Raw genomic sequence first — 26,115 nt, 5'->3', positions numbered from 1 at the left:
GCATTGAGAAGAAGGTGGTTAGTGGGAGTGGACATCGTAAGGGAAGGGGTCCAAGGTCAGGTTGGATGTGGTTTGTCCAGGTGGCTCTATTTCAGTGGCAGGGGGAAGAGGGCTGATGAGACAAGCTGAGGAATGCCACAGTGTCTCCCCCAGAGCTGGGGACCGAACCCAGGGCCTTGCACTTGCTAGGCAAGCGCTCTACCACTGAGCTAAATCCCCAACCTCACCACAGTGTCTCTTATGGCAGAATAAACAGCTCTACTTTCATTCATTCCCATCTGCCTTCCAGCTTCAGTCTCCAGTTCTCTCTCTCTCTCTCTCTCTCTCTCTCTCTCTCTCTCTCTCTCTCTCTCTCTCTCTCTCTCTCTCTCTCTCTTCCTTTATTGTTTGCCTGCAGCTTCCCATCAGCCCAGGGTAGCTTTGTCTGAGGTCACAAGAGATCTGGCTCCATTGCCTTGTTGTGGCGGTTTCTAGTTTTATGAGACAGGATATCCTTGTGTTGCTCTAGCTGACCTCAAACAGACCATGTAGACTACGTGGCTCTGAGACTTGCAAGGATCCTCTTGTCTCTGCCTCAAGTGCTGGGATTAAAGGCATATAACACTTCACCTGGAAAAATCACAGCTTAGAGGGCCAGACAGTTGGCTCAGTGGTTATGAGCACACTAGGAGACTCACAACCATCTGTAACCAGGATTTGGAGTCTTTGGAACTGGAGTTACAGGTAATTGTGAGCCACCCTGTGGGTGCTGGGAATTGAACAAAGTCGTCTTGGGCAGCAAATAGTCTCGGTTCTCTAAACCATCTCTCCATCACCAAAGTAAGTATTTTTTTAAATTAAGTAAAATTTTCAAAAATTATTTTTATGAGTTGTGATGGTTTGTATATGCTTGGCCCAGAGAGTAGCACTATTAGAAGGCATGGCCCTGTTGGAGTAGGTGTGGCCTTGAGTAGGTGTGGGCTTTAAGACTTTCATCCTAGCTGCCTGGATGTCAGTATTCTGCTAGCAGCCTTCAGATGAAGATGTAGAACTCTCAGCTCCTCCTGCACCTTTCCTGCCTGGATACTGCCATGTTGCTCCTACCTTGATGATAATGGACTGAACCTCTGAAACTGTAAGTCAACCCCAGTTAAATGTTGTTAATTAAATGTTGTCCTTATAAGAGTTGTCTTGGTCATGATGTCTGTTCACACCAGTAAAACCCAAACTAATACATGGGTGTATGTTTGTCATTGTGCCAGTCTAGACTACCATAGTAAGACACTACCTCAGAAGGTTGTTTTGAGGGCTGGAGAGATGGCTCAGTGGTGAAGAGCACTGACTGCTCTTCCAGAGGTCCTGAATTCAATTCCCAGCAACCATGTGGTGGCTCACAACCATTTGTAATGGGAATCAATAACCTCTTCTGGTGTGTCTGACAGCTATAGTGCACTCGCATATATATACAATAAAATTAAAAAGAAAAGATTGTTATGGAAAGAAAAAATGCTCACCCCCTTTCATGGTCAAATAATATTTCTATTGTGTTATGTCAACATCCCACCTTTTATCTTTCCATTCGTTGGTTCACAGACATTTGGAATCTGTATACTTTTTGGACATTGTCAGTACTGCTGCCGTGAACACTCCTGGGTGAACTGTTGGGTGGACAGTTCTCACTTCCCTTTAACGTGTGTCTGGGAGAACTGCAGGATCATACAGGAACTGGGGGTTAACTGTTTGTGGTTAACCTCTGTTAATTGCTTTCCAGTGCAGCCAGAACACGTTCCATTCCTGCAGCTGGGAAGGAGAATTCTAATTTCTCCACCTCCCTGCCAACGCTTTTTACTGTCTGTCCGTTTGAGTGTAGCACCATCGTGAATGGAGTCGTATCTCATTATGGTTTCTGTTTCCCTGATGGTGGATGGTATTTTGTGTGCTCACTATCAGGGGCTCAGGGAGTTGAATCCAGACCTTCCATATTGCTAGCTGAGAAGTCTACCACCAAGCTATATCCCAAAGCTTCGTTAGCCGAAAAGCCAGCATCTCTCTTTAGCCCATGTTTGAGGCTAGCCTTCTACCTTAGCCTACCCCGTGCTGAGAATATGCGTATGTGGAACCAGTCCGGCCGTCCATGCGACTCTCTTACCCACATATACTTTGTAAGCATCTTCTGGTCATCTTACATCTTCCTCTCCAGTTTCAAATTATTATTTTAAGTGTGAGTTGTTTTGCCTGTATGAATGTCTGTGCACCATGTGTTCTAGGTGCCCTCAGAGGACAGAAGAAGGTGTCAGATCCTCTGGAACTAGGGTTATGGATGGTTGTGAGCTGCCCTATGGGTACTGGGACTTGAAACTAGGTCCTCTCTGAAAGAGTAGCTGGTTCGCTTAACCACTGGGCCATCTGTCCATCTCCAGCTGCCGTTCTTGCTGTTTGCTTTTGGTTCAGTGTGTGTGTGGGGGGGGGGATGCGTGCAAACCATGTGTGTTCGCATGTATATGGGTATGCACACACGTGTATTTGGTATGGAACACAAATTCCAATGCTTTAAAAGTTCAAGGTCTCTTAACTGTGCTCTCCTATAAATGAAACAACAGATCTCATACTTCTTATTCCCAAAAGGAAGCTTCAGAACATAGGGGCTATCACGTCAAAGCTGTTCTGGTTAATCTTAACTCTTACCTTGATTGGATCTGGAATCAGCTAGGAAATTCGCCTCTGGGTGGATCCGAGAGAGTACTTCCTGGAAGGACTAACTGAAAGACAGACACTTCTAAAAGTAGGCGCCTTCGGTTGGTAGCACCCAAAGACACAGAGGTCTGAGAGGAAAGACCTGCGTTTGCTCTTTGCTGGTGAGCGCATCTATGCTGCTGCTGGCCTTCACTAACGTCAGAACCCACCTTCTTCAGCCTTCCGACACAGACTGAGTCCTCTGCAGGAATCCAAAGCCTTCGGTACCAAATTGAGACCACTGAGGCCTCCAGCTCCATGTTCTGTGCCGCCAACATGCAGGTAGCATTGAGTAAGTCAATCATTGGACCTGACTGTCTTTGAGCAAAGTAACTGTCATCTCGTGAGTTCAGCTGTGAAAGGATTACCTTAACTGGGCTCATTGGCTGTTTACACTCCCTAACTGAGGGCCGGAGAGGGTCACAAGACCCTCGCCTGAGTGTCTAGACCCCCCTGACATATATTGAGTAGAACCCTGCCTTAATTGTATGTGGCCTCAGTGAGGGGCTCACGAATACGGGCAGGGAAGACTAGGGAACTGGACTCCATCTCTGTGGCTATGGGAAACCCTCATCCCTCCTGAGTAATGGCTTTCCATGTACAGTCTGTTCCCACAGCCCCGGAAATAGCCCCTCCACTATGCTTGATGAAGAAGCACAATAAACACATTGGTTGCCTAGAGTGAACTTTGTGTCTCAGTTTGTCACCGAGACTTGTCTTAGTTGCTTTTTTATTACAAGGACAAAATAACATGACCAGGTCAACTTTAAGAAGAGTTTATTGGGGGCTTAGTGTCTCAGAGGGTGAGTCCATGACCGTCATGGTGGGGAGCATGGTGGCACAGGCAGGCACCCTGGTAGAGCAGTAGTTGAGAGCTCACATCTGATCTAAAAGTTGCAGGTAGAGAAAAAGAGAGGAGGGGGGCAGACAGCTGGGAAAAGCTTGGCCTTTCGAAACCCCAAAGTACCCTTATGCCCACCCTGTGACACACATCCTCTAACAAGGCCACATCTCCTAATCGTCCCCAAACAGTTCTGCTACTGAGGATCAAGTATTCAAACACATGAGCCGTGTGGGGGACACTTCCAGTCAATCCACCTTAGGACCTTAGGAGGAGGGGTGCACCTTGCTCTCTGTCCGTGCCTTTGACGCATCCTATCTGCTGTTTCTCTAGAGAACTCTGATCCAACATTGTAAGAAACTGGTCGGGGATCCTTTCTGGAGTCTCCGCTTTACTCCACTGATCTGTATGTCTAAGCCTTGTGCCCAGGAGTGCACAGGCCTGGTAGTGGCTTTGAGTCAGTTTAGAAATAAAAAGCACGGGACTTTGATGTTTATTTTTACATAATTTTGACAATCCCGTTTTGTTTTCGTTTTGCATTTTCATATGATTACTAGGACCATTTTAAAACCACTTTTTACAAATAAATCAGTTTGGAATTCAATACGATTGCGATGAACCTGTAAATCGACTTAGAAAATACTGTGATCTCAGCATTAAATCCTGTTTGTAAATTTATATACTTAATTTATGTATATGTTTGTGTGTGTGCATGTGTGTGCAGGCACCCACGGGGGCCTGCAGGGGGTGCGGGATCCTCTGGAGCTGGATGCGTTGTAAGTGGTCCACCATGGATGCTGGGATCCGAACTCAGGGTCTCTACCAGAACAGCAGATGCTCACAACCGCTCAGCTATCTCTGCATAGAGTCCCACTACGTAGCCTTAGCTGGCCTGGACTCACCAAGTAGCTCAGGCTGGCCTCAGACCCTCAGAGATCCACTTGCCTTTGACTCCTGAGTGTTAGGACCAAAGAAAAGTGTGGACCACCTCATCCAGCTAAATATTTTTCATCCTTCGAAAGTGTCATACATTGACAAAATGTAATGTGTATTGGTCATATCCACCCGCCATTGCCTCCTCTCTCCCCCACTTCATCTCCCTCCCAACTCCACGTCCTTTTCCTTTTATTGTTATTCATAACCTGATGAATCCAGTTAGTGCTGCTCATAGGTACACAGGTATAGGGTCATCCAGTGGGGCATCACAGGCTGCTATCAGCTGTGTCTGCAGCGGAGGGGGACTCTTCCTTCTTCTGCTGAGGATAGCTCTTCCGGTAGGGATGGGACCTCCCTCCCGCTCCTCCACCCTGTGATTGTGGCTGGCTTGATCTTGTGCAGGTAATCTCAGCTGCGGTGACCTGACACATGTGGTGGCCACGTTGTGCCAGAAGTCAGTTTCTCACGGCTCTCCGAAACCATCACTCCGCCATTGCAACGGTGAACACGGCTTGCTGGCGGCTCAGCACTGCAGTGTGCAGGGTCCAGCGCCAGGTTAATGCAAAGGCTCAAAACTGGTTAAAGAATAAATAACTTTGGAGCTGAGCTGCGCTGGGTCATGGATACCAAACTCAGGTTCAGAAACTTCAGGGAGGGACATAAGGCCCAGTGGGTGGGGAGGGGAGGACGGAAACAAAGGTGTAGTTAACATTGAAAATCTATGGGTTGGGGATTTAGTTCAGTGGTAGAGCGCTTGCTTAGGAAGCGTAAGGCCCTGGGTTCGGTCCCCAGCTCCGAGAAAAAAGAAAAAAAAAAAAAAAAAAAAGAAAATCTATGTAATTATGCTACAAAAAAGTAATCTCTGTTCATATTTGGGTATCTCCCCTGTTTGGCTTTTTTTTTTTTTCTGTCTTTATGTGCACGTTAAAATACTAAAATTGGCCTCATAAGAGGTTCTGTGTGCTAGTTTGCTTTTAATGTTCAATCTACAATCTACAATGGGATATCATTCATCCAATATACAGGGGGGTGGGAGTCAGGGTTTGATCTGAAAGGAAGGGGGTCGATAATTCAAATACGTTGTGCGTGTAAATTTCTCAAATGATGAATAAAAGTATTCTATTTTTTAAAACTCTGGGGTGAGGAGGGATAGGGATGTCTCAGTGACTAAGGGCACCCCCAGTATCATATAAAGCAGGTGTGGTGGTGTCTACCTGTGATGCCCAGCACTCGAGAAACAGAGGCAGGAGGTTACGTTCAATACCATCCTTGCACGTTCAGCAAGTTCAGGGACAACCTGGGATACAGGAGACCTGATATCAACTAATTAACTAGTTGTTAACATGGAAATGTAAAAAATAAAACTTGCATTAAAAGGTTAGTATTACCTTGGTATCAAAGCCAGACCAAAAAATACCACACAGAAGGAACCAAAGACCAAATGTCTCATAGCAAAATCAATATTAATGTTAGCAGCAAGGGCCCTTGAAATGCTTCGGTGGGTAAAGGGGCTTGCTGCCAAGCCTCTGGTTCTGAGTTCAATTCCTGATGACCACATGGAAGGAGAAAAGCCAGTCTTACAGTTGAATGGTGGCCTCCACCTGTGTACCATGATGAAAAAGCACCCACCCCACCCCCACAATAAAGAAATTAAGGTAAAATACTTTTTTTAAATCCTCCATAAAAGAAAAGGAACCAAATCAATTTTGTTAGATGGTACTTCGTGGACACCACTCTGTGATTTAGAGCTGTTTGAGTAGGATTTGAAAATATTTTAAGGGATTTTAACATGATGATATGCACCTCCTCTTTCCTTGTGGTGAATTAAAATAATAGCTGAGGTTTATGTGCATAATTCAGGACCACTCGGGGATTTCCCGATGGTTATGGCGTATTATACTGAGCATAATGTTTTACTGTATATCTAACTCACCTAAAATTTATTATTATTATATATTATGCTTTAATGGCTATCCTTCCAATTGCTTCTTAGAAGTGACTCATTATTTCCCAAGAATCATTTCCCTAAGATTGATTCCTAGAAGTGAGTGATTAGGTCAAAGGGGAGACGTCAACGTTGGCAAGATTCACCAGCAAGGGCTCCTGAAGCGATAAAAGCTCCCGGTTTGAGCGTGAGGGCCTCCAGCACCCACGCAAAGGCCATGCGCAATGCTCTACGTTCCCCGCCCCTGTGCCTGTACCCTCAGAGCTGGGATTAGGGGTCTCATGCTGGAACAACAACAGTGAGTTTGATGGGGTTTGCTGGCTGCCAGCCTCGCTGAAAAAGAGAGAGCTCGGGATTCAGTGAGAGACTCTCTCCCAAGGGAATAAGCTGGAGAAAGACAGAGGACACCCAGCGTCCTGCCCTAGTCTCAGCACACAGACATCCCCCACCCTCAGACCCATATGCACACATTCAAAAACAACACACGTGCACACACATACACACACTTGCACATATGCATGCCCACGCTCACATACACATACACACATACATACACATGCATATACACACACAAACGCACACACATACACATGTATGCTTACACATACGCATGCACACGCTTGGGCTCAGGCACACATACATATACACACATGCACACACACATGTGACACACACATGCACGCACACACACACACAGATTCTTCTAGTAAACTTCCAATTTTCTCCTACAGATTCAGTAACACTGTGGATAATGGTGTTGAAAGAAAATTCTTGTTGGAACAGGCTTACTCATGTAGCTCAGGCTGGCCTTGAACCTGCTAAATAGTGAAGAAGGACTTTGAACCTCCATCCTCCTACCTCCGTAGGGAGAGTGCTGGGATTGGGGGTGTGCACCACTGCACCAAGTTTATGCAGCCCCAGGATGAAGCCTAGACTTGGTGCGTTTGAGGCAGGCACTCCAGTAACTGAGCTCCAGTTTCAGCCATTTTATTTTGGAGACAGGGTCTGTTGTGGTCTAGGCTCCTCTCAAACTTGATACATGGCCGCCCATGACTTTGAACTCCTAATCTTTCTGCTGCCACCTCCCGGGTGCTGTGAATACAGGCATGAGCCACCAAGTCTGTTCAAGAGAAAAAAAGAGGTTGGGATTTAGCTCAGTGGTAGAGCGCTTGCCTAGCAAGTGCAAGGCCCTGTTGGTCCCAGCTCCAGAAAAAAGAGAGAAAAAGAGAGAGAAAGAAAAGAATTCAATGAAAGCCAAGCACATAATAGACAGAATTTTTATATTACTAAGTTCTGTTCATCAATTTTAAAAAATTAGTCCTGAAAACCAAACCTACAATCTTGGGCATATTAAAAACAGTGCGCTCCTTGCCTAGCAAGCGCAAGGCCCTGGGTTCGGTCCCCAGCTCCAAAAAAAAAAAAAAGAAAAGAAAAAACAAAAAAAACCCAGTGCGCTCTTATACTATGTGTGATGTCTATAACCCCAGCATGGTAGACCAAAGCAAGAGAATTGCCTGGAGTTTGAGGCTAGTCAGAGCTACATCCTAAGTTCCAAGCCAGCCTGGGCTACAGAGTAAGACTTTGGTTTAAGAAAACAAAACAAAAACTACTGTATCAAAAAAAAAAAAAATCAAACTCCAGCAAGACTTTAGATTGATAAAACTCTGATGAGACTATTAATTAAAAATAAATAACTAGGCAGTTGGTAGTGGCACAAGTTTTTAATCCCAGCATGCAGGAGGCAGAGGCAGGCAGATCTCTGAGTTTGAGGCCAGCAGAGCGAGTCTGTAGAGTCTGGTCTACAGAGCTAGTTCTAGGGCAGCCAGGGCTACAGGGGAAAACCCTGTCTCAAAGAAGAGGAAGAGGAGGAGGAAAAGGATGAGGGGAGAAAGAGGAAGAGAAGAAGAAGAAGAAGAAGAAGAAGAAGAAGAAGAAGAAGAAGAGGAGGAAGAGGAGGAGGAGGAGGAGGAGGAGGAGGAGGAGGAGGAGGAGGAGGGAGAAGAAGAAATAGTTATGAGGAATGAGAAAGGGCGATAAGAGTTTCTCTGCACGTTTTAAAGCTACTAAGAGTGGGGCTGGGGAGACGACTCTGTGGATGACGTGCCTGCCAGTAAGCACTGAGCTTGGATCACGGCACCACACAATCGCTGAGCCAGCAAGCACTGGGTTTAACGAGAGAACTTGTCTCAAAAGATAAGGTGCCGAATGAAAGAAAGAGACCCAGTGTTGACCTCTGGCCTCCACATACACGCACACGATGTGCACTCTCAGAGATGCTGCACACACACGCGCGAACATGCACATACACATACCACACAGATAATGTAAGTAAAATACCACAAGGAGCCAAGATACCAAGAGGCTGTTATGAGTAGCTTAATGTCAACAACTATGAAAGGCGTAGATGAAATGGAAAATTCCTAGAAATATTGAGTTATCAAATGACTCATGAAGAAGTGGAAAACCACAATATCCTATAAATCCTGTGGATTCCAATGGCAGTTACGAATCTGTAGTGGGGCACGGTCTGCACACATAGAACCCCAGCTGGTGAGAATGTGAGTGATGAACTCCAGGAGACCAAGTACGCAAGGCCAGAGCCTGAAAGATGGGTTTGATTGCTTAGACCCACAAGGCGAAAAGAGAGAACAGTCTCTCCCACATGTCTTCTGCCTTCCACTTGCATGCTCTGGCATGATGTGCACTGTGCTATACAAGTGTGCACACACACTAAATACATATTTAAAAAAAATCAAGGCCTGTCTTAGCTATGTAGAAAGTCTGAGACTAGCCTGAACTATGTTATTCAATCAAAAAGAAAAAGAGGAAAGAAAGGAAAGAGAAGAGAGGGAGAGAGAGAGACAAGAGAGGAAAGTGCTGTTCATAGATGATGTTGGGAGGGTGCTTGGCCTGGCCTCAATGGGCCCTGGGTTCAACTCACATCACTGATTAAAACGGGCGTGGTGGTGAAGTGGAAACTTAAGGGCTCTTTGGAAAATCAGTTGTGTTGGATGGTGTTTCGCTGAAGCAGACACAGGTGAAAGGATATTCTGCTAACGCAAGCGTGTGAAAGGACACGTGACGAACCATTCACTGCTAACAATACACATGTATTGGTCTGCCTTACATTGTGTAGTCAAGCTCCATTTGTCAGGACTCCGCAGAGAGAAACGCACCAAGAAACTTCTGGTGGTGTGCTGCCGCTGCTCGCTGTTCTGCAGACTTGGGCCGACTGGCAGAGTGATGTCAGCGGAGACAGACTCACATGCTCAGGCAAGACACATGCTGAGGCAAGACCAGTGGAGGGCAGTGACGTCTGGAGGGATTTAAATAGGACTCTATGGACAGTGAGGCTGGGTTACGCTTGCTTATAGAACTAGCTGTGCGATCCTTGTTGGCCTTGCATCTACACTCTGAGAGGCGCAGCTGAGAACTTTTCCTGGAGTTCCTGGTGATCCAAATCCCTCCTGCTGACTCATGCTGATTCGCCTGAGGCCTGATTGTTCCTGCTAGGTCATGCCACTGCTGCTGCTATCCCGACGCTACTGAACTGGACTGCTGGTGTAACCATGAAGTGTTTGCAAGTGGATCAGGCTACCTCTACTGACCTGTGAACTGAACTGCTGATTTCCTGACAGTGCAGATGGATTTGTTCCAAAGAGCCATTTCCAAACAGGTCCACTTCCCTCCCCCGTATCCTTCCTTTCCCACTGCCTCTGGTGGATGGTGGGCCAGAAGGAAGGCTAAAGCATTTAAACACCATCCTTAAAAGTAGGCTTTGAAAAAAATCAAAGTTACGAGGTGGCCTGTGTCAGCATCCCAGCCCCTGGAGGTAGAGGGAGGAAGGTCAGATGTTCAAGATTATCATTGGCTGCAAAGCAAGTTTTAAGCCAGCCTTGGCTGCATGGAACCCATTTTTAAAATAGAAAGTCTTCCCAGAAAGAACACTACAAGTTCAGATGGTTTCTCTTTTGCATTATGTTGAGTGTTCAAGGGGAAAATAGACCACCATTGCACTTTTTCCATAAGTTTAGGAATTTCCATCTGAAGAACAGAAGGTATCCTTAACTCACCTTATAGAGTCAGCGTTGGCCCTGACTCTAATCTGAAGATCAATAAGGGAGACTTAAAGGCCAGCTTTGTTTATGAACACAGCTATGAAATTCCCAAACAAGTTTAACGAACAGAATTTGACAGACACAAAGGGATACTCAAAGGACTGACCACCAAGCCCTATTTGCATTAGGAATGTAAAGTTTGGTTAATGTTCAAAAAGCAGCCTGTGTGAATTGATCAGGACAGACTTCAAAAGGAGAAAACTCGGCTGGTTATCTCAATAGAGACAGAGAGAGTTCCAGCCACAATCCAGCACTGATTGGATTAAATGGGTGAGTAATTTTAAAAAGTATTTTGCCAAACCAGAAATGGAAAGAAACTTCCCTAATCTTATAAAGACTGTCTTTAGGGGATGGAGAGATGGCTTGGGGGGGGGGGGAGATTGTTAAATCCAGACTGCCATAAGAGTTTTTGTAACTTAAATTTTTAAAATATATTTTCGTTTTGTTTTGTTTGAGAGAGTCTATATATTACTGGCTGTCTTGAAACTCACTATGTAGCTCAGACTGGCTTTGAACTCTCAGAGGTCCACCTATCTCTTCTTCTTGAATGCTGAGATTAAAGGCTAGAGTTGTTTTGCACATCCCTTTTTACCTGGTTTTTATGTTAACGTTTGTGCCCAAATGTACCCAGGGAGGTTAGAGGAGGACATCTGGTCCCCTGGATAATTTCTGAAATGTTTACACTTCTTTACTCTCGGGGCAGGGGACAGGTGGGTAAGCGGAGTGCACGCGCCATGCCCTGAATGTGGACATCAGAGGACAGCTCTCAGGACTTGGTTGTCTCCTGCCGTGGGAGTCCTGAGGATGAAAGCCAGGTCACTAGGTTTGATGCCAAATGTCTGACCCTCTGCACCAGCCCAGTTTTTAATTTTGATGAAACCCAACCTAGCAATTGTTATAGTTTGTGTTCTTAGAATTGTCTTTAAGAAGATTGATGGTTTCGGTTCATAAATGGAGGCTGGTGACTGGTACAGAGCTCACGTGGTGGAAGAGAAAGGATCGTTTTGCTTCCAGCTGAGACACTACCTCAGACATCGTTTGTTGGCAAAGTCAGTTCATGATTTAGCAGTTTCTGCTGAAAGTCAACGGGCTGCCTACGAGTGACTCTAGGACAGTGGCACATTTTTGTGAATGTTTGGAGTGTTTTGCTACCGTGAGTGTATGTGCGCCGTGTGCATGTGCAGTGCTCACGGGAGCCAGAAGAGGGCGCCAGATCCCCGGGAGCTGGAGTTGCAAGCTGGTGTCGTGAGCCACTGGATGCTGGGAATTGAATACTGTTCCTGAGAAAGAGCAAGCACTCTGGATGCTGGGACATCTCTACAGCTGATTTTATTTTGAGACAAGAGTTTCATAAAATCCAGGCTGACCTCAAATTTGCTAGGTTGTTAAGGATGACCTTGAACTCCTGCCTCTGCTTCCTGAGCCCTGGGATTATAGGTGTGCACCACACCCCGTTTTATATAGTGATGAGAATCCAACCCAAGGCTTTCCGTGTGCAGGTTTTACAGCCAAGCCCCATCCCCAGCTGAACACTAGCTTTTTAATTGATCCGCACAAGGTTTTGAAAACCTAGTTTTATTTTGTCCTACACATTTAACCCATTGTGGCCCCCCCGCCCCAAATTGCACCCTTTAAGCTCTATTTTTTGAGGGCAAACTTTATTGCGCAGTATTGTCATGCAAACAAATGTGGTATTGTCACGCACAAGTCTACTTTTGGACGATTCTCTCTCACTGTGGTATTTGTGGTTTAGTATCAGTATCAGCTCTGTGAAGCATTAAGTGGTAGAAATGGGATTAGTGTGGCCAAGGCTCTGGGTTCATTACCCCCAACCCCAAAAATAAATAAATTCTCTACCTGAAGGAGACAGAGACATATCTGCTCTGAGGAAGATCTGTTTCAGAGACCCCACGCCACCTTTAACCAGCATGAAGAACTCTCTCCTCTCTCCCCCACACCCATCTGGTGCCTCTGTCCCTCTTGTTTTGTCCTGGTCTTACGAATCCTCTTCTGGGACTCAAAACCCTCTGTCCTCTATCAGCCCAGGGACTCACTGCTCTTCTCAGACTGTACTTCCCAGCCCCCCTTTTCTTGTGGCTGTCTGAATCTCAGGTGAAACCCATTCCCATATTCTCAGCCTCATTTCTGATAGTCTGTGTCACTTTCCTGCTCTGACCAGAAACGGCCTCTAAGGACATGTGTTTCCCCTCTCCTAGACCTCATGTGCCCCTTAGGTCTAGGCACAGGGAAGTTCAATTATGAGGGGTTTTCCCCTCCACACAGGGAAGTTCCATTTGTGCTTTGGGATTTTGTTGTTGTTGTTGTTGTTGTTGTTGTTCTTTTGTTTTGTTTTTTAATTTGAAAATGGTCTCATTATACAATCCAAGCTTGCCGGAGATCCTCCTGCCTCAGCGTCCCCAGGGCTGCGATTACACCAGATGCCAACAAGTCCAGCTTACCATGTTTTCTTGGGTTGCTTCCTGTTTGTCCTCCTGCTTAGAGACCAACGACAGGTCAGGGAGAGGGCTCAGCAGACACAAGCATTTGCTGATCTGACAACACGAGTTTAGCCCCGGAGGCCATGTGAAAGGCCTGAAGCTGCTTGGGTGCTCACTGTATCCTGGCATTCCACCGGTGAGATGAGAAGCCGAAACTGGAGAATCCTCAGACTCTAACAGGCCCTCCAGCTTCGTGTCAGCAATAGAAACAAGGGAGACCCTGCCTCAAACACAAGGTGGAAAGTGAGAAAAGCATCTTCCGAAAATCATCCTCTGATCTTCTACGCAGTGACACGTGAGCACCTGTGCTCATACACATCCAGAATTAATTAAAAATTAGTGATGTCAGGGTAGGGGCTATAAAATAGCTCATTGGTAAAATGGTAAAGAAGTTGATTCATTCGCACAGACCCCAAGTTTGATCCCCAGCGAAGTGAGAGAGATCAATGTCACCAGTGGTTCAGTTTTCACATGGGCTTCGGGTCATTAGACTCAAATTTACTCTGTAGCTGAGACTAGCCTTTAAGTCCTGATCCACCTACTCCCTTTCCAACCACCACCCTCTCCCTGCTGGGATTACAGGTATATGAGCCTGTACTGGGGTCCATTTTTGATGTTGTTTGTTGTTTTTGAAACAGGGTCTTAGTATTAGTCCTGGCTGGCTTAGAAGTCACTGTACAGTTTAGGCTGGCCTGTAACTCATAGAGATCCCCCTGCCTCTGCCTGCTGAGTGCTTTATTCCAAGTGTGCGCTCTCTCTACTCTCTCTCTCTCTCTCTCTCTCTCTCTCTCTCTCTCTCTCTCTCTGTGTGTTCTCTCTCTCTGTTCTCTCTCTCTCTGTCTCTCTCTCTCTCTGTGTTCTCTCTCTCTCTCTCTCTCTCTCTCTCTCTCTCTGTTCTCTCTCTCTCTGTTCTCTCTCTGTTCTCTCTCTCTCTGTTCTCTCTCTCTCTGTTCTCTCTCTGTTCTCTCTCTCTCTGTTCTCTCCTCTCTCTGTTCTCTCTCTCTCTGTTCTCTCTCTCTCTCTCTGTTCTCTCTCTCTCTCTCTCTCTCTCTCTCTCTCTCTCTCTCTCTCTTTACAGCAGCCCAGCCTCCCTTGCTATGGACAGGCTTCTGGGCAGTGGTTATGTGTCACTGTGAGCCTTCCACCTCTCCACTTCAGACACTGCCCTTCTCTGCAGCCTACCCTCCTCTGGTTCCCCGACTCAACACTTCACCCTGAAATCCACTGATCTGAGCAAACATCCGTGACTCTCATCTGTCCAGTGTCCCGCTTCACTCCAGTCCCAGCCTAGAGGCTGTGTCCTAAAGTTACCTATCTCTCCATCCGATCCTGCTATAGTACCATCATCTGGCAAAGGCACAGCCCTAGTAAATTCAGCCCTCTATGCCCACACGGGCCCCACGGGAGACCAGAACTGAAGGTAAGCCTTCTCTCACCGACCGGCCTCCACTCATTCATTCATTTTGCGGAGATGGAGGAGTCCAAGCCTCGGTGCTGCTCACTCCTCGCCCCCTGAGCTGCAGACTCAGCCCCCAGTCCCACTCTAAGGACCACGACTGCCCAGCCGCTGCGCCCCATCCCTCAAGTCTCTTCACACCCGCTCTCCTAGACGACTGCTTCACACCTCCTCCTCCACCTCACTCTCAGCTGACAACCTCTTCCGATTTTGCTAAGAAAATAGAAGCCCTTGGCACAGACGTTGTGCTGGCTCTGCGGCTCCCCACCCACCGGCATCTGTGCCTGTCCTCTCTGCCTTTTCCTCCCACTGAGACGGCACCCACCCTTGTCCCCCAGCAGGGAGGCCTGTTTCTTGTTTCTCTCTCTCTCTCTCTCTCTCTCTCTCTCTCTCTCTCTCTCTCTCTCTCTCTCTCTGTTGTTGTTTTCAGACAGGGTCTTGCATAGCTCAGGCTAGCCTTGAAACTGCTATGAAGCCAAGGTTAACCATAAACCCCCTGATTTTCCTCCTTACCTCTGCCTTCTGGGATTGTAGGCATGTGCCACTCCACCCGGCTGTGCACCAGATGCCAACCCCACCTGCCTCTCCAGGGCTCCATGCCAACGCTCACCCTCTCCTCAACCGTGCTTTCCTGTCTCTGTGATTATTTCCACCAACACACAAAAAGCCTCTGAGTTTTCTTTCTGAAAGGAAAAGTTAGTTCCTCAGGACCTTATGCTCGCAAATACCTTCCTTCTTTCTTCGTCCCTCTGTGACGAGACTCCCGGAAGGAGTAGATCCTTTGGACCTCCTTCAAGCCCTCCTCCCTTCCTGTATCATACTCACTCCCATAGACCTCCCCCTTCACCCCTCACTAGTCCAAAGATGCCATCAGAGCCATCCCCACCCATATCCTTAAGTCCCACAGTCAGTTGCTGGACTTCACCTTCCTTCTGTCTCTTTAGCATACGAGAGTTCATCTTGGGTCAGCACAATGGCTCACTGGGTCAAGGTGCTTGCGGCTAAGCCTGATGGATGTCTCAGTTCAATCCCTGGAATCCTCTGACCTCCATATGCATGCACCCACCTACCCATACACACACAAACAAATAAATAAATTGTTCTTAAGAAGAAAAGAGTTCATCTTCATTCAGGCATGGTTCGCTAACCCGCGAAGACCTTGAGTTAGACCTGCCCCAATCGTGAGTTCCATACCTGCTGTACTGCAGAGTGAGATTCTGCCTCAAAGATAAATATAAAGGAGGAGGGGCTCATCTCCCACCTCAGCACCAACTCTCGGCCCACCCTTCTCCACCCCTTTTGCCCACATCTGTTCCTCTCCAAGGCACAGTCTTGGAGACCTTGCCTGTACCTACTGTGCCCACCATGATAACCTCCTCCAGGATCCTGGCTTTAAACATCGTTTGGCACTGAGTAACTTCCAAATATATATCCCAGCCTGAACCTTTTTCTGAATTCCGTTCCTATTGTCTCCTCAGGCTGACTCACAGCCACCCCTAACAATCAGGCTCAGCTTGCCAATTCTCCCAGTCCATAGCTGGCCCACTTTCCTGCAGACATTCCGGTTTTGACTCTCGGGCTCTCTGTTCTGCATCCGGAGGGCAGTGGCAGTTCACCTAACATGGCCGCCAGTGGACCCTCTCCACCCTGGGCTGGCCCAGGATTAGGGGGCTACAATGGCTGCCCCTCCCACCCCACAGATCTCACAGGTATTTGGTTATTGATACTTGTATGACCACCTTGCCTCTATCCCCCACCCCCATCCCACCCCAGACGTGAGGCTATAATGACATTCCAGGAGAACACTGCTAAAGTCTGAGTCCTGAAGACATTGCTATCCCATCTTGTGGCTTCCATGACATGCTGAGATGAACTTCCCTTTGGGTTTTATTGTTTTTAAGGCCCATGCAAATCCTGGTGGGGACCTCTGCAAATGACATCTTGGCTCCTGACCTGCCTGGCTTTCATTTGTTTATTTGACTGATTTGTTTGTTTTGCTTTTTAATTTTTTTTTTTTTTTGGTTCTTTTTTTCGGAGCTGGGGACCGAACCCAGGGCCTTGCGCTTCCTTGGTAAGCGCTCTACCACTGAGCTAAATCCCCAGCCCCGCTTTTTAATTTTTAATAAATGTACTTATTCAATGTATTTATTTTTGAGACAGGCCTTCGTTATGTAGCCCTGGCTGGCCTAGAACTGACTGTATAGACAAGGTTGGCTTGCAACTCATAGAAATCCGCTGGCCTTTGACACTCGAGCGCTGGAATGTGCCAACATAAGTAACTTTTGTTTTTTGAGACAAGGACTCAAGTATCCTAGGGTAGCCCTGGAGTTCATATATAACCAAAAATAACCCTGAATTCCTGATCTTCCTGCCTCTACCTCCCAAATGCTGAGACTACAAGCATGTGACACTATTCCCATTTAATGTTATGTTGGGGATGAACCCAGAGCTGTGTCCACACTAGACAAACATTTGCCATCTGATGCACATCCCCAGATCCACAACCTAGTTTTCAAGGTGGCTTAGGGTTCCCTGGCCCAGGAATCAGGAGTGGGAGGTGTCCGTCCCTTAAGACCACTCCTGAGTGGGTTTCTCAGCAGCAAACAGTAGCACAGGCTGGCTCTCCCTCCCACCACTACTCACAGCTACAATTTAGAGACCAAGAATTAAAGCCTGGAACATCCGAAGCCCTGCGGTCTCCCAGAGTAGGAGGGAGGAGCCTACAGCAGGCTCCGCTGCCCTTGGAAGCCAGGCACCTTGGCAGCAGCTACCCAGAGTGAAGAAGCATTCTCCGGGTCATGCTAATCTGCTGTTTCCTCTTCTTCGGAGTGTCTGGCTGAGGCTAAATTGAATTATTTATCTAGTCCTGTGTGCCCGTGTCACTTACCCAGACGGCCAGTTTATTCATGACTCTACACTATCAATTTCAACATGCAATTTGCAATGGAATTTGACTGATCAGCAATACCATAATTAGTTGCAAATGTCTGTGCTTGTATTTGTTTGGTGCAGGGGCTATTTCATTAAAGTGACAGAGGCCAATAAACCACTTGTCTTTGCTCTGGGACATAGGATGAGTAGCAGTTGTGTCATAGGGCAGGGCCAGACCCTGCCTGGCTGTCAGGCTGTGGGAGAAATTAGAAGGACTCAGAGCTGTGGTCCCCGAGCTGTGGTTTTGCCCCGTGGGTTGTTTGTAGTTGTTTGTTTTTTGTTTGCGTATGTGAGGATTTGTTTGCACTTTGCTACAAATCCTTATTGTAGCAAAGTGCAATCCTTTATTTCCTTATTGTGTGTACAAGTATGCATATGTGAGTGTCATAGCACGCGTGGAGATCAGAGGAGAACCTGAAGTAGCTCTCTCCTCTTACCATGTGAGTCCCACGGATTGAACTCTGGTCACCGTTCTTGGCATCTTTACTGAGCCGTCTTGCTGGCCCTATTTAGTTGCCTTTTGATACAAGACTTCTGTAGCCCAGGCTGGCCTCCGACTTCCTATGTAGTTCAGGCTGGCTTGGATCCTCCGACTGCAGCCTCCCCAGGGCCAGAATTACAGGTGTGCACCACCACGCCCTGCATTCGGTTTTGTCCTAAACTGCTGGTTGGGATCATCCAGGGCTGCACAGATGATACCGTGTGTAATCCACAAGGGGAACTGGAGCTCCCTGCATGGCGTCTTCTGCTCCCACATCTGCTTGCATGCCTCCGGTGACAGGCGCTCCCAGCCTGAGGTACTTCTGCTCTCGTGAACATCTTTTCCCAGTTGTGGGTTCTCCCAGCTTGTTTGTCTCAACTCAGAAAATATGGTCTCACACAGGCTTGGAACCAGACTCTAAGCCTCGACTCAAGAGGGGGACTATTCAGCCATCCTTCCTTAGGCTTCTAATAGTCAGCTCTCCTAGCACTGTGTAACCTGACCCCAGGGCCTTGGGGATACTAGGCAAGTGCTCTGCCACTGACCTATTCTCCGAGTCCTGAAAATGGCTCCTAATTAGGTAGACTGTCATTGAGACATGCGTGACAATAATAAGACAATCAAGGCATGTGAAGATTCCCCGAGCAAAGCTGACCAAGGCTCCAGAGCACCTTGCCGGTCAGGCTTGGTCAGGGTCTTGATGGCACCATCCACCAGGCACTGCAAGCTTTGCCCTCACCTGGGGTGCAACCATCTCCGCTGTTCTGGGTGTGTCATCCTGCCCCACCCCCACAGCGTCCCACAGTGCCTTTCCACTGAGAGCTTTCTGGTCCTGGCTTCACTGGACTGTCAGTTCCTGGGCCAGCCTTTGGGTTTGACTGGCTGATGAGGGAACAGGACACAGGACTTCTTGGTCTTACAGGACTCTGGTCTCAATTCTGAATAGCCAAAAGGAAAACCAAGAACCAAAGAACCAAGAACCAAGCAAACATCAATACTAAAGCGCTCTGGGAGGTATCAGGCTCTAGTTATCTGCCAACAGCGATTCACATCCACTCAGCAAGTCTTTCTGCAGTGACAGAAGGGAGGACGCTGTGGTCCCTGCCCTCACAGACAGCACAGTACATTGAGGGGCCAATAACCTTAGCCCAGACAGTGACTCTGAGGGAACCAGAGTGCCCAGACTGAACAGTAATAATAAGCTATCGGATCCTAGAGGGGTGAGCTGAGGGGAGGGGCTGCTGAGGAAACCCCACACTTCCTCGGAGTTGAGTAACATCTCACAAGCTTATTGTGTATTAGAACATGGATATCTTAAGACAGCTCCAGACCAGAAGAATTGATCCACGTTCGCCTGCCCCTGTTGATAATGTAGCTTCCTTGCTTAGTCTCCATTCTCCCTTCTCCTGGCAATAGCATTAATTTGTTTAAGAAAAATCTTTCTAAAAAAGGATTTTTTTTTTTACTTTTTAAGTGCTGTGTGTGTGTGTGTGCTCGCGCGTGCGCGCGCGTGTAAGTGCACACATGCACATGCATATGAGGGCAGGTACCCATGAGGCCAGAAGCATCAGATGTGCCTAGAGCTGCAGCTACAGGAGGCTGTGAGACACTACATGCAGTGCTGGGAGCTGCACTCAGGTCTTCTGCAGGAGCAGTTTGTGGTCGCTCCAGTCAGGCCCCAGCATCCCCCTGTTACCTGGGCAACTATTGCTCTCATCGTTTCCAGCTGCCGTGCTTCAGATGGGGTTAACTCCCTGCCATGAGAGTCACACCTGAACCAAGCCTGGCTGGATCTTGCCTACGGACAGAGCTATAGAGCATTGTCCTAGGATTTCCAATGCTGTGAAGAGACTTAGTGACCAAGGCAACTTTTATTTATAAAGGACAACATTTAATTGGGGCTGTTTTACACTTTCAGAGGTTTGGTCCATTATCATCATGGCGGGAAGCATGACACAGTGCTGGAGGAGCTGAGAGGTCTACATCTTGATCCAAAGGCAGCCAGAAATCTCAGTCTGGACAAACTCGAGCATATTTATGAGACCTCGAGTTCGTCCCCACTCTGACACACCTCCTCTAACAAGGCCACACCCACTCCAACAACAGCACACTTAACACACCTCCCTGAGGGCCAAACATCCAAACACAAGTCTATGGGGGCCAAACCTATTCTAACCTCAAGCATCTTACCTGAGCTGAGCGTCTGCCGAGCTGTGCACAGTGCTGAGTTGCAGACAGCCTTACCCACATACACAGCTGAATAACGCCTTCATAGTGCAAAACTGCAGAGCCCTTTCTGCAGGGTGCTTAGCTGCAGGGCGCCTTCCAGATGGTGCAGAGCTGACAGTGGCTGGTTTGGAGATGGCTGTGATCCTGTGCCCAACCGTGTGGTCCAATCATAGCTAAGTGTGGATATTTGGAGAGTCAGGAGAGCATGTTCGCTATCCATCCGGGCTTGAAGATATGAAAGTGTCAGCCTAGAGTTGTTGATGGATGTGTTGCTGTCACAGAGACTAGGAGAGGGGAGATGGCTCATCAAGTCAAAGAGCTAGTCATGCCAGGTCACCTGAGCTTGACCCCCAGTAGCTCGGTTGGTAAAGGGCTTGCAAGCAGAAGGCCCTGACTTCAGATCCCTAGCAGATGGGTAAGGCAGGCCCCACCTGTACCCTGCAGGGACATGCAGATCCAGGAGCTCACTGGCTCAGCTAGACTGGGTGACCAGTGAACTCCAGATTCAGTGGGGGAAAAAATACTGTCTCAAAAACTAAGGTAGAAGGCTGGCAAGATGGCTGAGGAGGCAGAGGAACCTGCAGCCAAACTTGATGGCCTGATTTTGATTTCCAGAACCCATGCAAAGAAGAGAACCAACTCCACAGAGCTATCCCCTGACCTCCACATGCACCCCGTAGCATACAGGGCCTCCCCATAATAAAAAATGTAAGTTAATTAAATTAAATTAAATGAGGTGGAGAGTGATTGAGGAAGACAGTTGACATCAACCACTGGTCTGTCTTCAGGTGCACATATGTAAATGTGTGTGCATGAACTCATACATGCCACACATACAAAATAAATAAACTAGCGAAAAATTATACTTATTGGTTTGTGTGTGTGTGTGTGTGTGTGTGTGTGTGTGTGTGTGTGTGTTTTAGTATCAAGTGATTCTACACTGGGGGGGTGTGGGTTGGTAGCAAGTGCCTTTACACTCTGTGTGTGTGTGTGTGTGTGTGTGTGTGTGTGTGTGTTTTAGTATCAAGTGATTCTACACTGGGGGGATGTGGGTTGGTAGCAAGTGCCTTTACACTCTGTGTGTGTGTGTGTGTGTGTGTGTGTGTGTGTGTGTGTGTGTGTGTGTGGTTGTATGTATGTGTGTGAGGTTTGGTAACAAGTGCCTCTCCACTCAAGTGCCTCTCCACTGGGTGTGTGTGTGTGTGTAAGGTTTGGTAGTAAGTGCCTTTACACTGTGTGTGTGTGTGTGTGTGTGTGTGTGTGTGTGTGTGTATTTAATAGGATATTCATCCAAGCCGTCCATATAGAATTGAGAAAACTAAGCTAGGTCTATTATAATGTCTATTAGAAAGTTCTCCCTGGTGCCTGGAATCAGATTGTGGTTCAAGCCTATAATCTCAGCACTTAAGTGACTGAGGCAGGATGATTTGAGGACAAGCTAAGCTGTATAGTGAGATACTGAGATTATGTCTGAGATGGGAGAAAGGAGAAGACAAAGAAGGAGAGGAGGAGGAAGAAAGGGAGAGGAGGAAAGAAAAGCTGAGGGTTAGGCTAGAAAGAGACATCTCAGTGTGTTTGCTGCCGCGCCTGCTGACCACCAGAGCATCCTTAGCTCAATCTAAAGGACCCACACTGTGGAAAGACGAGACCAACGCCCACAAGCTGTCCTCTGACCTCCATATGCATCATGCGTGTACCTCCACCCCTGGAGTGGAAACTTAACAGTCAGTTGTATCGGATGGAGTTTCACCACGGCAGACATGTGAAGGAACATTTCGCTGAAGCAGACACAGGTGAAAGAATGTTTTGCTAAAGCAAGCGTGTGAAAGAACACATGGTTAAGGGTTCTTCAGTAATGACATGCATGTATTGGTTCGTTTTACATGCATTGTTGAGCTCCATTTGTTGGGACTCCGTAGAAAGAAGTACACGGAAAGGTGCCTGCAATTTCTTGCCTCTTCCAAAGATTCTGGCCAATTGGCGGAATGATGTCATGTGATACGGACTCATGTGAAGTTTTGCTAAGACAGACTCATGGGCTGAGGCAAGACATGTGGTGAAGCAAGACTTGTGGAAGACACATGATGTTTTGAGGGAGCATAAATAGAACCCAATGGACATTGACAGGGGCTTGCTGGCATAGCTAACTTTGCAACTCTTCTTGGTCTCAAGTCTTCCCTGATCTCTGCTTCATTGAGAAAAGCACAGTAAAGAACTTCTCCCTGTGTCCCTAGTGGACCTGGTCTCTCCTGCTGACTTGTGCCAATTCAGCTGAGGCCTGGCTGTTTCTGCTGGATCATGCCACCCCTGCTGATTCATGTTTGCTATTCTGACTCTACTGACTGCTGGTGTAGTTGTGTTGTGTTTGCAAGGGGCTGCTGCTTGCTGATTCCTGGGAACTGAACTGCTGATTTCCTGACAACACAGACGGGATTTACTCCAAAAAACCACTTTTAAACAGGTTCATTTCCCCTGTATCCTAATAACCTTTCTTTTCCACTACCTCTAGTGAGTGGTGGGCTAGAAGGAAGGTTAAAGTGTTTAAAAGCCCATATTAAAACTAGACTCATGGTAATATTCACACTGAGGGTCCTGCCTACTCTTGGCCCATGTCTGTCTCTCCAAGGTCAGGCTACATGCAGAGTATGCAGGCAGCAACCAGTGATGACCCCAGAAGCTCCACAGGCTAGGACAGAAGGCTCACTAGAGTCCAGGCGGTAGAAGCCAGAGGTTCAGCACAACACATCTGCAAACAAACAAACCAGCAAACAAGCAAAAAAACGAACAAAGAAAAAGGTTAAAAAAAAAAAAAAAAGACAGATTCCATGAGCCTGGAGAGACGACTTACCATTGGTCAAGAGCATTGGCTGTTCTTCCAGAGAACCTAAGTTCAATTCCAAGTACGCACGTGACAGCTCACAGCTATCTGTAACTCCATCCCAGGGGACCTGATGTCCTCTTTTGGCCTCCACAGGCACCAAGCACATGCATGGTACACTGACATACATGCAGACAAAATGCCCATGCAGATAAAAGTAATATATTAACTGAAAAGAAACTCAGGTGATTTCCAGAGAGACCAGCTCCTCTCACCAATAATCCAGAACCCAAGAGACCAAGGCAACCACTGACCTTCATCAGTGTCTCAGTATGGTAAGCTAACCGTGGTGCCAGCCGTCAAGCCCAGCCCCTCACACTGAGGGATGACTCTACTCAAACCCTTACAGAATCCTTTCCTAAGATCCCCAAGCCTCTAGCCAGGCATAGTAACCACACAGCTTTCATCCCAGCTCTCGGGAGGCAGAGGCAGGTGGATCTCTGTGAGTTCAGTGTCAACCTGATCTACAGACTGAGTTCCAGGACAGCCAGGGCTACATGGGGAGATCCTGTCTTAAAAACACAGCCCACCCCTCCCCGAAACAAACAAAATGACTCCCCAGCTCATTCTCCCAATCTTTCTGGGAAGACAAACAGGAGGACAAGGCCCAGAGTTGAGAGATCCTGCTTGTAATATTCACAATGACAAAGAAATCAGAAAGGCAATGCAGGCCAGCATCTCGGCTGTGTTCCCTCTGTGTTTTGTGTGAAGCCTCAGTGAGAGGTGCTCCTTAACCTTCCTTCAAGACATCCAGCACACAACTCGGAGGACACACAGAGCCCTCACATCCCCAGACGAGGAGAACTATCCATGTGTAAGACCTCTCTCTCTCTCTCTCTCTCTCTCTCTGGCTGGTGAATTAGCAACTGTAGTTATTGGACCACCTTGTAAGGCAGACCTGAACTGAGACAGTAATGGGCAATGGTGGATCAGTGGACCAGGACTGCTTAGTTCCCTGTGCCTCTTGCCCTCTCTTTAAACCTAAAAGGATGGAGCTGGGGTCCTTGGACCCCTTCGTTTACTCTTCACAGTGTAACACATTGAATAAATATCCTTTCTTTGCCTTTTGTGGCTAAGTATCTCTCTAAGTGATTTACTATGGACAGGGGACCAAGCCTAGCTTGTTGAGACCTGCCAGAGTCAAGACTTTGATCTTTTTTTTTTTTTTTTTTTTTTTTGGTTCTTTTTTTTCGGAGCTGGGGACCGAACCCAGGGCCTTGCGCTTCCTAGGCAAGCGCTCTACCACTGAGCTAAATCCCCAACCCCAAGACTTTGATCTTAAAATCTGGGAACTAAAGCCAGCTCAGAAATGGACCAGATCAAGACTTCCCCTCCAGGCTCTGAGAACAGCCTGCTAACCTCTAGCCCTGAGCTATTATATGTCAGTCCCTCAAAGCAACAGCCTTGGACTAGGTAGGGAGACCTCTCGCTTCCTGATATCATTATGTGACAACACTGGAGTACCTGACCTTATATATGTTCACCCAGAGTCAGAAAACTAGGCTTCTTGGGGGGAGATGTGTCCTAGCCTCAGTTTTCTGACTGATCAGTCAGTCTGATCTGGGTTGGGTCTCTGTGCCACCTGAGTGGGCTTTGTGGCCTTTGGGACTAAGGTCCTCCCTCCCCATATGTGTTTTCTGTAGGTTCCCGGCACTCAGTTGACCTGAGCTCTAGAGTTTATTTAGCTTAGGGTCAGCCCACTCCCATCCCATGGAACATCATCTTGGAGCCTTGTTTGGGAGTTGGCACATACAGATTTTCTCTTAGGCACAAGATGACTAACCCCTTACCATCCCAGAGTATAGAAACCTTTGGCCGTGTAGTCATGGCAACAGAAAAAAATACCTTCTGTTTCAGGTCCCCTGTAGTAGAGGGAGATTCTTCTCTTCCCATCACCCTTTTCTGCCCTTTAGCTTTGCTTGATCTTGGGAAGATGCTAGAACATATGGAAAGGAGAAAGTTAACTAAAGATGGATGCCTCTCTGTGCTGGGACGGGACTCTTTGTGACTGATGTGAGTCTCCCATGTTCCCGTAACTCCTCACCCAGTTCCCATACATAAGTCCAATTAGTGCATTGATTCACCGAGTTGGGCTTGAGTGGACAGGCTTATTCAGTTGGTTGGCGGTGCCCTATCTAGGGTGAAAAGACGGTGGTTTACAGCTTCAGAGAAGTCACATGCCACGTTGGCAAGTATTTGCCAGAAGTCAAAGGTTGAAAGGGGTATGTGAAGGGCTGGTTGTGGTGGCACATGCCTTTAATCCCAGCACTCTGGAGGCAGAGGCAGAGGGATTTCTATGAGTTTGAGGATAGCCTGGTCTACAGAGTGAGTTCCAGACAGCCAGAGCTGCATAGTATGACTGTGTCCCAATAAACAAATAAACAAATAAGTAAATAAATGGTCTGTGGATGTCCTTACCTAGTGTTCACATGACTCTGGGGTAGATCCTCAGCACTGAATAAACTGGATATAATGGCAATAAGAAGGTTGAGGCATGGGCTGGAGAAATGGCTCAGTGGTTAAGAGTTCTGACTGCTCTTCCAAAGGTCCTGAGTTCAAATCCCAGCAACCACATGGTGGCTCACGACCATCTGTAATAAGATCTGATGCCCTCTGGTGTGTCTGAAGACAGCTACAGTGTACTTATATGAAATAAATAAATTAATCTTTAAAAAAAAAAAAGAAGGTTGAGGCAGGAGGATCAAGAGTTCAAGGTCATCTTGAGCTACATGGCAAATTCAATATCAACAAAGAAGGAAAGAATGAAGATATCGGTTGAAAGGTTCTCTCTCTGATCATTTAAACCACTCTAATGATATCATAAAGTTTCCGCTCATCATAAAAGCAATGAGTGCCCCCCCATGTAAAACCAGTCACACGTGTTCAGCAGTCACCTCAGATGCTAAACACAGACAGCTCTCTTTCCCCTTCAGGACAGAGTCATGGAACAGAGTACAGCAAGAGGCTGGGCAAAGTGTTCTATCCTTCACAACACGAGTGAACAGAAGCCAGGCATAAAAATAGCCCGTACTATAAGATTCCATTGACAAAGTTCAAAAATAGATGAAACTTGTCTGTGGTGGTGGAGGC

This window comes from Rattus rattus, chromosome 9 (assembly GCF_011064425.1).
Source record: "Rattus rattus isolate New Zealand chromosome 9, Rrattus_CSIRO_v1, whole genome shotgun sequence".
NCBI classification, from domain to species: domain Eukaryota; kingdom Metazoa; phylum Chordata; class Mammalia; order Rodentia; family Muridae; genus Rattus; species Rattus rattus.
The sequence above is the reverse complement of the archived record's forward strand: the minus strand, read 5'-3'. Positions refer to the sequence as shown.